Source organism: Trichechus manatus, unplaced genomic scaffold (genome assembly GCF_000243295.1).
Source record: "Trichechus manatus latirostris isolate Lorelei unplaced genomic scaffold, TriManLat1.0 scaffold00382, whole genome shotgun sequence".
Classification (NCBI taxonomy): domain Eukaryota; kingdom Metazoa; phylum Chordata; class Mammalia; order Sirenia; family Trichechidae; genus Trichechus; species Trichechus manatus.
The window spans coordinates 358,749-371,670 of NW_004444318.1; the positions used below are offsets into that span (position 1 = coordinate 358,749).

Genomic DNA, 12,922 nt, shown 5'->3' on the forward strand with positions numbered 1-12,922 from the left:
GAGTCCAAGATGGTGGATCTGTGCTGCATTCGTTGATAGGGGACCTCTGCATGTATATCTCCTTGCTCTCTGTTCTCTGTCAGTTTCTTATTCCATTTGGTGCTTGACTGAGTCCTTTATCTCTTTAGTTGATGTTTAGGGTTTCAGGATTGCTGTTTTCTCTGTTTGGCTTAGTTTTTTAGATCTTTGCTGTGGAGGGACAGTGTGGTGTTTCTGCCTAGAGCACCATGTTGCTGTAAGTGTCCAGCCTTTTTTTTTTTTTTTTTTTTTACCAATTCTGACACCAACTCTCCCTCCCATGGCATTCTCTACTTCTCTGCTGGGTTCCAGAATTCATTGCAATTGCCACAAAGAACTCACAGACCATACTCACAATTATGGGTTTATTAGGGAAGTAAAAGGTTATAATTCAGGATCAGGATCAACTTAGAGGTAACAGGCAGGATACAACTCAGGATCAGGATCAACTGGGAGGTAAGAGGAACAACTCAGGATAGTTCTTCCTTCAATTAGGACAGCTTTTTCTCGGCCTCTGCTGCTGGGCCCTACTAGGGCCGGGCCCCTGCCCTGCTTGGACAAGTGTTATAGCTGTTCAGCTCCTCTGACAAGTGCCCAAAGGCACCTTACTCCTCTAGGAATCCTCCTGAAGAAGGCATTCAGCTTTCTTGCTCCATGGGTCAACAAACACCACTGCATCCGTCTTGCACAGGTTTCTTAATTCCCACCATCTTACACCCTTGACAAGCTAGCTCTCATGGTTTCTTGCCATCTTCAGTGTTACAGCTCTCTCAGTTTCCTGGGTCTAGGACTTAAGAGACTTTTCTTCCAAAAAGGGAGGCCATAGCCTCAGGAGACCAGTAGCCAGGGCAGATTCTTCCATCTCAACCCCTGAACTTTAATCCTGTCAAAGGAGCAAGAGTTTTCGGAGTCTGTCCCAAGCCTCCCTTGTCAGTTTGTTTCTCTGCCATTTTCTTCAGTCAAGTACTCAGGTGTTCCAATGTACCTAGTTTATTTTTGCCTCCTCATACCTTGCTTTAGGAGAAACTATTTCCTCTGCTTGGAATGCCCTTGCTCCTTCCAATCCTCCTGAGTCATACTAGTGAAAGCTCTCACCCTTCAAGGCCCAGCTAAGGGTTAATGTTGCTGAGCTAACTAACTCAGCCAGGTAGAGAGCCCCCACTGTGTATACACTGAACTTTGCACATAAGTATTATAGCTTATGTCCTGTTACTGTATTATAACTTTTAGTTACGTGTCAGAATGCTTTGTAATTTTGTTTACTTGAGTAGCCACATTCTAATCTCAAAGTTTTAAATTTGTACATTTAACACTCAAAATCGCCATAGAATCCCAAGGGTTTCAGAAGATTGTAGTTGAGAACTATTGTTACAGGTGATTGTTTTAGGTGCCGTTGAGTTGATTCCGACTCAGAGTGACCTCATGTGACAGAGTAGAACCTCCCCATAGAGTCTTCAAGGCTGTAATCTTCATGGGAGCAGATGGCAAGATCTTTCTCCTGTGGAGCTGCTGGGTGTGTTCAAACATTGAATCACACAATTTTTAAGGGTAGAGGCTGTGACTTAACCCTCTGAACTGTGGTGCTTAAGCTTCTAAACCCTGGTCCTTGACAAAGTAATTGACCAATTGGTCAATTAACGTTTTTCAAATAAAAGAATAAATTTCCTCAGTTGTTTGTTCAGTTGGACTCAGGAAAAAAGAAAAGTGTAAAAATGTCTTAAATCTTGATTTTATTACTTATTCTTTAGTGTTTTGACTAATGCTGTACATTTAAATTTACCACATATCAGTTTAGATTCCAATAATTTAGAATTTGTGACTGAAAAGCTTATGGAAATGGAATAAAGTATAAACCATAATATTTTGAACAATGTTGTGGGACAGATGTTAATTTTACCTAGATAAACTGATTAAATGCCCTAGTGTAAAAAACAAATGAATAAACAAGCAAATAAAAAACCCAGAACTAGAGCCTTGAGGAAAATCGTAACTATTAGATTTTAAATAGAAATTGTTTTCTTTGGTTATGATTCCTTCCAGCATTGCAACCCACAATATGGATAGTAAAATATTTTGAATGCATGTCACCACAAAGGTTTTAGGATCTAAAACTAGACTGTAATCCGAGAGGGATGCTGTGTTGGTAATAAAACAACAACAACAAACAAACAAACCAAAATCCCATCGCCCTGGAGTTGATGCTGATTCATAGCAACCCTATAGGACAGAGTAGAACTGCCCTATAGGGTTTCCAAGTAGCTGCTGGTGGATTCAAACTGTCAACTTTTTGGTTACCAGACAAACGCTTAACCACTGTGCCATCAGAGCCCCACTGTGTTGGTAGGAACCTGGAAAAAGTGTTCCGTGTTCTATATTTTTGTATTTTGTTTGTTCTGCAGCTAGTAAATAATAGAGCTAGAGTACTGCTTGAGTGTGGAAGATTTTCTTTATGAGATCGGACGGTGATTATTATTAAACCGTGTGGACCAGAAATAGAAAGGCACATAATTTTTAAACTGACGGCATTACTGTCTATGGTGTCATGGCTATTTTTGTTATGGACCCTGATCGGCAGTTTGAAACTACAGAATTTTGTTCTTATATTGGAAGCACAGGCCAGTATAATAGGGAAATACTGGATGCAATTCCAGAATTGTAATCACTGGAGCTGATTCTGCTGTTGGACTTTTAATAGATGGGTGAAGAAATGGAATTGGTTTTTATTATGATTATTATTTTTAATAGTGACAAGAATAGCTGATTTATATATAGTGATTTATAATTTGAAAATGTTTTCACATTTATTGAACTTAAGCTATGATTTAACCCCTGAACAAAAGGTTATTCTTAGTCCTTAAGGTCTAACATTTGACTTACTTGTATAAGTCAATAAAGTTATTTATTTAGTGATGGACCTGGGACTCCAGGCCAAGGCATGGAGTTGTAAGGATCTTTCCAATCTAATTCCCAAGGAGGGGATTTTCATCATGGTGAGACCTGCCATGTGGTCTTACATCTCACTCACTGTCTTTTTCTGTCTGTTACTTCCCCCAGTGGAGCCTAAAGTGGCTGTCTCCCTGGCCAGACAGAGGCCCTAAACCATCACAACCTGCTGGTCTGCTCGTTGGCAGATTTCTGTCCAGGCCAGGTCAAAGTCTAGAGGTTTTGGAATGACCAACAAGAGACAGCTGGTGGACACTCCCCTTATTAGGAATGGAGACTGGACCTTCCAGATCCATGTGATGTTGAAAATGACTCCTCAGAATGGAGATGTCTACACCTGCCATGTACAGCACCCCAGACTCCAGAGTCCCCTCACGGTGGAGTGACTTAAGGCATAGTTCCTACATGCTATGAACCTTAGAATATAGAGCAGAAAAGGCTTTGAGACTTGGGTCCTGTTTTCTGTGATCTTGGTCACACACATCCCATCCCTTGTCACTTACCAAGTTAGAAGTCACAGAAGAAGATCTACCTTTCCTAGGGCGAGAGTGACCTAAGGAATGCTGATCTCATTCCTGTCATGATTATTAGAGGGGTCACTTGGCACCTTTGACTGGGCCCAAGCACTGAAAGCTGATCTCTCCTTTGGGACTCTGTGTTGGCCTTCACACTGTTGTCTGGGAGCTAGTCTCTAGAAGTGTGGATAGACGTGCCCTATAAAGAGCAGGCATCTTTTCTGCTTTATCCCTCAGCCATTTGGTACATCCAGTAGGATTTAGCACACCCTTTCCTTCCCAAATGAGATGAGAACAAGAAACTGTTCTCCCCTGGTACCTCCATCTCCTGTACCCCAGACTAGACTTCAAGCCATCAGCTGGAACACTGTGGATTGTGGAGACAGACCCTGACGCTCAGGCTTCTACTTCTCAGGAGCACAGTCTGCATCTGCACAGAGCAAGGTGCTGAGTGGTGTTGGAGGTTTTGTGCTGTGGATTATCTCTCTTGGGATGGGCCTTATCATTCACTTTCAGAAGAAGAACGGAAAGGAACCCTGGGTGCTAGAATGAGATTCTGTCCAGAGAAGCTCTGCCTTTAGCTGTATCTCTTTCCTCCTGACTCTGCAAACACAGGAGAGCTGGTGTGGGGGTGGGAACAGACCACTGAACTTAGGTACTCTTTGAGATCTGATTTTCTTAGTTATAGTATTTTACTACCACAGAGGGAAGGTGTGGAGTATTATTCCTAGCCAGACAGAGGAACCAGTTCATATCTCCTCAACTTCCCCAGTTATCATCGTCCCTGGCTCAGAGTCTAACCCTCCCCCTTTTCCACCTTTAGGTTTGGTCACTTTGGTAATTTCTGCTTAGAGGAGTCATGGCCTGGTAGTACAAATGTAGGGGAGGGGATCTAACTCTCTAGGATGCAGCAAATCTCATTTCCTTTTGGGAGTGAAGGAGGGAGCGGAATACTTTCCCACTACTTAAGTTTAATAAGTTTTTCTTTCTGTTTCCTTTTATAACTCCCTGTCATAGGACACTCTGAGTCCTGGGTCTTGGCCAACAGGTAACCTCCGTGCTGTTTTACTTAGAGAAACCTACACTATGACCTCAGCTCTGGGTCCTGTGAGGGGACTGCAGGCGGGAGCAGTGTGTGTTTGGAAGGGTGGGGGCGGGGAAAGGAGGCTCAAAAAATCCTGAGAAATCAATAGAGTGAATGTGGTTAGGCTGTTCTTTGTTTTATTGGGGCAAAGATGGAAGACTATGATCAGTCTCTGGGTAGGAAGTCCCAGGGATTGTTCTTCAGAGTCATACCATGATCTTGGTGTCAGCTTTATGTGCATCTTCAAGACAGAGCCAACTCTAGGCTGTTATTCATGAGCAAAATACCCCCTGGACACCTCCAGTTAGGAACTCTACTCTATTTGTCATTGATTAGTTGAGTTCAGAAGGTTGCCAGTAGGTGAGAAGAAGAAAAGTCATCTGATTTATTAACAATGACAATTTATTGCATTTATTATTAGAATATAACTTCATGGCTTCATCAGAAAAGACAGAGCTACATCCATGCCTTCCACATGCCTCCTCTCTCAGCAATTTGAGCTGGGTTTACTTTAGCCAAATATCTGGGTTCATGTTAGGTAAATGTCACCTTTATAAAGTTGTCGAGAGAGGTGATAAAGGGCGATGACGAATGACAAAGTCTGAGGCTTCACGCCTCTTGATGGCTGTCCTGCCTAGTAGAGCAGAGTAGGTCAGGGGATGTTTCCTTTAGGGTTGATTATCTTTTTAACTCTTTCCCCACTACTTCTACAGGTTTCCTGCAGAGATCTTGAATGTTCTTGTTTCTGGATTTTGTTACTTCTCTTTCCTGGTGCCTGCTTTGTTCTTGTCCAGAGATTTCAGCCTTTCTCAACCAGTCTTTGAGAGCAAGCGCCTACGTCAACCCCATTACCCCTGCAACCAGGCTCCAGGTTGCCTCTTCCATCCACTCCGTCTGCCCTGAGGGTCTTCCTGTGACTTGGATTTACTCATTGACTTTGGAAGCTCTGCCCTTTTACTGTTCAGACCCCCAAATGCCTTTAGATAAGGGGTATTTTTGTTCTGTGTTCTCAATGACATGTCAAACCTATTTAACCAATTCTTTACATTTTCCATAATAAATACTAGCATGAGACACCTGTGTCCTGGATTCTGATTTGATTCATAAGGGGAAGAAAGGAACAGATGCTAGGGAGTCTGAGCCTAGTTGTGGAAAGAAGGAGGGACTGCCCAGTGGAAAAAGACTGGAAGCATTGTAACTGCCCTAACCCATGTGTCTCAAAAGGTCGTGTAATGGGGTTCAGAATAAATTCAAATTTAGTTTTCTCCAGATGTACCCGGTGTTGGGAGTAGATTTCTCTAGCTGCTCCTTCAGTAAAAGAACTGTTGCACACTTCTGCATATTGGAATGCTTTGTGTCAGCTTTGGAACTTTCTAACGTCATAAACTGAAATCTCGATAAGCTTCCAGGTAACATCACGATAAATGATCTTGATTTGATCCTCTCCTGCTACAATGATTAAATAATGTTTGGAATTGTATTGTTTAACTCTTTTTGGTTGCAAAAGATGGACCTTCAACTCCACTAGCTTAAGAAAAATGGTTATTGTTGTTTCACATGGCTAGGCTGTGCTAGCTTCAGAAATGACTGGATCTAAGCTCTCATTGAGGACTTCATGTCCCTTTTTTCACTTGCTCTCATTTTTTTCTTTTTTAAAATGAGTGTTGGCATTTTTCCTACAGTAGAGTGGTTCTTGCCTACTGAATGGGGAAGATAGCAAACTTCAGCTCCCCCAGTTTGCATACTTTCAACTTTCTGACCTAAAGGTGAAAGAATTTTCCACACTAGCCCCAGGTAGAACAATTTAATGAAATTTATGATTGTTCTTGCAAGTCGATGTCCATCTTTCAACCAATCATTCTAGCTAGAGGGTTGTTGCCTGTTTATTGGTTATCCTAGGTTATCTGCTTATCCCTGTGGGGGAATTAAAAGTTTAACTACCACAGTTACGACCTGGTTTCCTAGCACACACACAAAAGCACACAGACATATCCACCATGCAATACCACACTCCCTTTCTTCTTGTTTACTAAAAAAGTCATTATCAATAAAGCCCACTCCTCACATATTACATCTAACCCATGAGCAACTAGAAACACATTCATGCCCCACTCAAAGTAAGGTAACCTTGTATTGTTTTCACTTTCATGTATAAGTTCTCAAGATGATGTGCATCTCTTTCTGTCAGGTCTGGGTGTGCAAATTATAGTAAATTGAAAACATATCTTCCACTTACACTCTTGGGTAGTATATAGTACTATAAGATCTTCATTACAAGAAGAGGGAAAAGAGAAAGCAGCTCTTGTCATACTATCAAGTAGGGTTAGAATTGGTTAATATAAGAGGAACCCTACTAAACTCCAAAAAGTCACATTGGTTTAATATAGTTATTTCTCTCGCATGTAAAAGAAGTACTGAGATGAGTTGTTGGCTACAAGGTTACAGTTATGGCTGTTTCCATTTGTGATAGGTACCTAAGCACCTGTCTTTCCACTCTTCCATCTTAGTGTATGGTTTTTATTTTCAAAGTTACCTCATAACCCAGTATGGCTCCTGGAGTTGGCACTACCATATCTATGTTTCAGGCAAGAAGCAGAAGATAAAGGCAGCTGAGTCATCTCTTTTTGAAGAGCCTTCTTAAAATTCCTGCACAACCCTTCTGCATACATCACATTGATCAGAACCTAGTTACATGGTCATACCAAACCGTAAGTGAGGCCTGTTCAGAATTTTATTTATTTTGATATGATCTCATGATTTTTTCATAAAGAAATTATGCCTTTTATAGTAAGTTTATTCCTAAGTATCTTACTTCTGAGGATGGTATATATTTTCCTGTTTCAATTTTAGGTCTTTATCACTAAAATGGAGAAACACTAATAATTTAAAAAATTTATCTTGTATACAGCTCCACAGTATATTACTAATTTTAGTAGTCGTTACTGGCTTGTATTGTGTTTTATAGATTTACAATCACAAAATATGTAGCTTTATCTCATCTTTTTTTGTACATTTCAGTTAAGTGCTTTTATTTATCATTAAAATTACTATAATCACAAAGACAATAATAATGGAAATAATTGGAATTTCTGACTATTTCTAGTTAGTGTTTTGACATTTAGGATAACATTTGTTATTGATTTTTGGTAAAGGATCTTTGTTACATTTACAACACAATATTTATCTTTAATTTTACATGGGATTTTATTAGAAATATTTTGCTAAATTTTATCAACTGCCTCTTTATCATCTATTAATATGATCATGCTTTTAAAAATTTCTTGATATTTTGATGGTTTTGAAATATCAATGGATTTTCTGGTACTCAGCTATTATTTTATTTTTGGAATAAACCACTTGCTCCTGTAGTACATTCTTTTGATGTGTTGCTAGATTCCATTTGCTAATATTATTTAGAATTTTTTGATCTATATGTATGCATGAGAAGACAGGATTTTGAAATATCTTTATTATTTTTAATAGCTAGCTATTGAAGTATTGCTGGCTCCATGAATCGAAATGGGGGAGATTTCCAACTTTTTTCAACAGTCTGGAATAATTTAATCTGTTCTTTGTAGTTAGACAAAGCACAGGTGGAAGCTCACATAGGCAAGTGACATTTATTAATGTGAGAGAAATGTTTCTTGTTTTAAGCTGCTAAATTCTGGGGGTAATTCTTTATGCAGCAGTATAGAACCAATATAAAATAAAATTGTGCTTATGTAATTATAAAAATGTCGCTTTTGTGGAAGCTGGAGGAAACCTCTAACTTCTGGTTTATCTCCTATTCTTGCTTGAGGCTAGGGAATATTCAGCCTATAGATCAAAATTCAGCCTATAGAACATAGGTTCTTGGTCTATTGGTCTATTGGGTTTCAGAAAGAACGAAATATTCAAATAGGGCTTATGTAAACTGCCCTACCTGCCATCCACATAAGCCAAAGTCCATGTTCCTCTGAGACTCTGCCACTTTCTGGCCTTTGCTGCTGGGCTCCACGAAGCTGCTTCCCAGTTACTTGTTCAGCTTCCTAGGAGGAAAGCCTCATACAAGCCACAATAGTTTTCTCAGTATGTAATTCCTTAAAAATCACAGTCTCACTTGTATCCAGCAGCCTAAGGTGTTTTGATGCAGGAGAGATCAATTAATTGCTATCAGGAACTGTGAGCTGTGTTGCCCATACCTTCCTAGCATCTCTCATCACATAATTTTCTAACACACTTCCTAAGACTCTACCCTTAGGTTTCCATAAACTCTCTGGCTCTCTTTTCTCTTTTTACTCTTCTGAAATTTGGGGGATAATCACACACTCCAATCTTCTTTTATAGTAAAATCTTGCATGGAAAATTTTCCATATGTAAAATGCCTGTAAGCAAAACCACTATGAGGAGTTTAAAAGAACAAATGAGCCTTTCATATAACAGGACACATTCTTCTAAAAAGGTAGTTATAATTCTAACATGGTAATTTTTTGTGGGTAAACACGTCCTACTCCAAGAAGATTATTTCATCTTCTTCTCAAACTACAGGAAAAGATATTATTTCTGTCATTTTATGAACATGAAAACTAAGGGCCAGGAAACTTAAATAATTTTAAAAGATTATCTTGATAGAAAATAATCAAGCCTGGATTCAGGCCTAAGTCTGTGTGATATGAATGCTGTCTTTATTGTTTCACTTATGTTTCATCCATCTTTTCTCAAACAGATAGATTCTCACTGAAAGAAGATGCAATGGGCAAGAACAGAGCTGTATATTTCCTTAGTGCTTTGTATCTTAGAAGAGCATAGGCATTTAATGTTTGTTGGGTTGAATGATTGAGAAGAGATGCCTGAGAAAACTTATAGAGCAAGAAGGCCTTTATGTCAGCTTTCGTTTATACTCGAGTATAGTATTGGTTACATGCTTAAAAAAAGATGGAAAACCTCATTCTTTGCCCGATATCCTCTTGCAAGCATGCCCATTAAAAGAGGTGAAAGCATCTGAGGACGCCCCACATACAAGTCACATTTTTAGCTATGCTTTGACATTCTAATTGTAAACACAATCCAGAAACTTTTGCCCTTTCTCAGAGTGTTCCACACTTCTGTATGCTTCAGAAAAGTATTTCTCTTGTTTTCATGCTCCCCAGTGTTGATCAAGGATCACAGTGTGGCGTCTTACCCTAAATATTACTTGTAGCCATATTCAATCTAGTGCTCACCTGCTATGGTTATTCAGGGAAAATTGTGAGATAGTCACTTCCCAGAGTTTTAGCTGAGAAGCAAGGCACAGTCATCTTCTGATTTCTGATTTCCAAATATACCGAGACCCCTTATTATGCCCCTAAACTTTGGAGCTTCCTTCAAGATGGGTCATTGCAGTGCAGTGAATTACTTAATATGGTCTTTCTAGTTAGAGTTTTTATAACTCCCACCAAATGACTTTGTGGGGCTATGCAAATGAGGTGCTTGTGGCCCACCAAGGGGATTGGATAGCTTACTAATAATGTAAATAAAGTGCATGGCATACTTGTGGGGATGGGACTATATAAATAAAGTGTATGTAGCCCTAATGAGGGGATTGGTCAGTTTTGCCACCCTGTTAGGCTTAAAATGAGCCATCCCAGAGGTAGGAAGAGAGGATCTTACCACCACCAAGGAAGAAGAGCCAGGAGTGGTGCACGTCCTTTGAACCCAAGATCCCTGTGCTGAGACCCTCCTAGATCCAGGAGACAGAGAGAGAGAACTGTAACATGGAAGACAGTGAGAGACAGCGGTATGAGACAGCAGGTACCAGGAGACCGGGGCAAGAAGGCTTCCCAGACAACAAAATGCTAAAACTGAGCACCTTCATGCACAAGGCTTACTGGCTGAGTCGGGTGCCTCTGGGCATTTATTAACAGAGTTAAAAGAGCTTTGTAACACTTGCATGAGCAGGGCAAAGGCTGGGCCAAGGGGCCAAGAGGCCGAAGGGCCAGAGAGAGGTGTGCCTATGGGCAGCGCTGAGAAGAGGCTGTCCTGATTGAGGAACTGTCCCCTGAGTGTTCCTGAAGCTGAATTGTAACCTGTTACTTCACCAATAAACCACATAGTCATAAGTATTGTCTGTGAGTTCTGTGTGGCCATTGCAACGATTATCAAACGAGGAGAGTAGTAGGGAGTTACGGTTGGTGTCAGAAATGGTAAAAAGATTGGAAAGAGGAGAAATGTCTGACCTCCACCTCATAGGAATCAGCCTTGGGCTGTTTATCTTGATTCTCCTTCCCCATTGTGAAGTTAGAGGAGGTCAGACACCTCTGCCACGCCATTTTTACAATCACATAAAACATGTGACCCCTTTTCAGACTCTCACAACTGTCTCGATATATCTGTTTTCTGATTCCCTTCTCTTTTTTCAGCCCAGAGAATTCTGTTTTTTTCTGAAGTGAGGAAACAACAACAACAAAAACAAAAAAGCTCTTGCATCATCAGGAATTCTTCATAAATCTTTTTTGAGGGATGGCATAAATTATAGCTTTTGTTACCCCAAAGCCAAAACTTGAAGATATAAAATCACTTTATTTCAGTCTATTTTCTTCTGTCAGTACTTTAAATCATAATCATATTTTGCATTTATGCTATAATGATTATATGTTGAAGGCATAGAGTCTAGAACACTCTCATTTATGCATGATTTGAATTAAGGGATAACTAGATATTCAGAGGAAAAAAAGAATCTGGGCAATATGGCAAAATGTTGCCTTCACACTTTCTTCCCCCCAATTTTTTACATATATAATTCAGTGAAGTTGATTATAATCTTCACACTATGCAACCATTGTCACTATCCTTTTCTGACTTATTCTACCATCACTAACATAGTCTTGACATTTTTGATCACCTCTGTGGAACTGGGAATGAATCATAGTCCAAATTAGACAAAGTTGAAATACTTCCCTACTGCCCAACTCACGAAACACAAAGTATATTTTTAACTATGGTCTCACTAAGCTTGGCAAGATGAACATACACACAAAAATACAAGTCTTTAAAAAGATGGACACAATAAGACCATACGGACACATGTTGTTAGGTGATTTTGACTCTTAGTGACCCCATGTGACAGAGTAGAACTTCCCCATAGGGTTTTCTAGGCTGTGATATTTATGGAAGCAGATTGACAGGTCTTTCTCCTGTTAAGCAGCTAGGTGGGTTGGAACTGCCAACCTTTTGCTTAGTAGTGTAACGCTTAACTGTTGCACCACCAGGCTTCCTTATATAGACACATGGTAGATGCTAAATAAATATTTATTTGCTTAACGAATGAATAAATGAATTGATAAATGATTGTGGTATTTCAGACTATTTTTCCTTTTTCTCGTGGCTATTTTACCTACTTAGTTCCTTATTGTCCCTCTTCTTTTAAGGCTGGCTAAGGTCCCTGGTGGCGCAGTGGTTAAAGAGTTTGACTGCTAACTGGAAGGTCAGCAGTTAAAATTCCCCGGCTGCTCCTTGGAAACCCTATGGGGGTACTTCTACTCTGTCCTACAGGGTCACATTTACCCTAGACCAAAGATAAGAAGGCAAGGGAGGAGCAGGGAAGCTAGATTAATAGAAACAGAACAACCAAAATGGAAATAACGAGAATGGTGGTATATTGTGAAGAATGTAACAAATGAACGATACGTATAGAAATTGTTAAATGAGAACCTAATTTTTAGGAGACTGGGAAATTGTATGTTTTTGATATGCTGTAGGGTATACAAACCCTAAGGGAACTGAGACAACTTTATTCCCAGAATATGAGTAATAGAATTGAAGTGGAAGCTTTTGCTCTTTCTGACTGTGTTTGTGTATATGGTTTCTGTTTGAGTTTTTGAGTTGATGAGTTGTTCTTTAGTACTCTCTTTAAGGATTACATTCTCTGAGAAGTTTCACTGATCTGTTTTCTCTGCTATTCCCCCACTGCCCCAGTTGGCTTTCCTCTTCTCCTCTGGATTGCATGTTCCTCCAATGATTTCATGGTACACATGGGGTACTTTTACAAGCTGAGTTGCCTCTGCAACTTAGGAGAGCAGATGACTGGTGGCAGCTAAAAAAAAATGTACCCTGTCTAGTTTCATGATTCTAATAGTGAAAGTACTTTTTCATGCTCTCAACTGTTTGATATAATTTTCATTCTAGGGCAAAATAAAATTGTAAAGTAATGTGTCACCAAAACTAATAACATGATATTAACACTTTCTATTTTTCCTTTCCCCCGTGCGTCTGTCAGTTTGCTGTACTGTGGGGGCTTGTGTGTTGCTATGATGCTGGAAGTTATGCCACCAGTATTCAAATACCAGCAGGGTCACCCATGGCAGACAGGTTTCAGCTGAGTTTCCAGACTAAGACAGACTAGGAA

At 39.9% G+C, this 12,922-nt stretch overlaps 1 pseudogene; it reads left to right on the plus strand.

The window, feature by feature from the left end:
• The window catches only part of LOC105756992 (HLA class II histocompatibility antigen, DQ beta 1 chain-like), a 13,775-nt pseudogene extending 9,644 nt beyond the window's left edge, over positions 1-4,131 (plus strand).
• Positions 4,132-12,922: the final 8,791 nt, after the last annotated feature.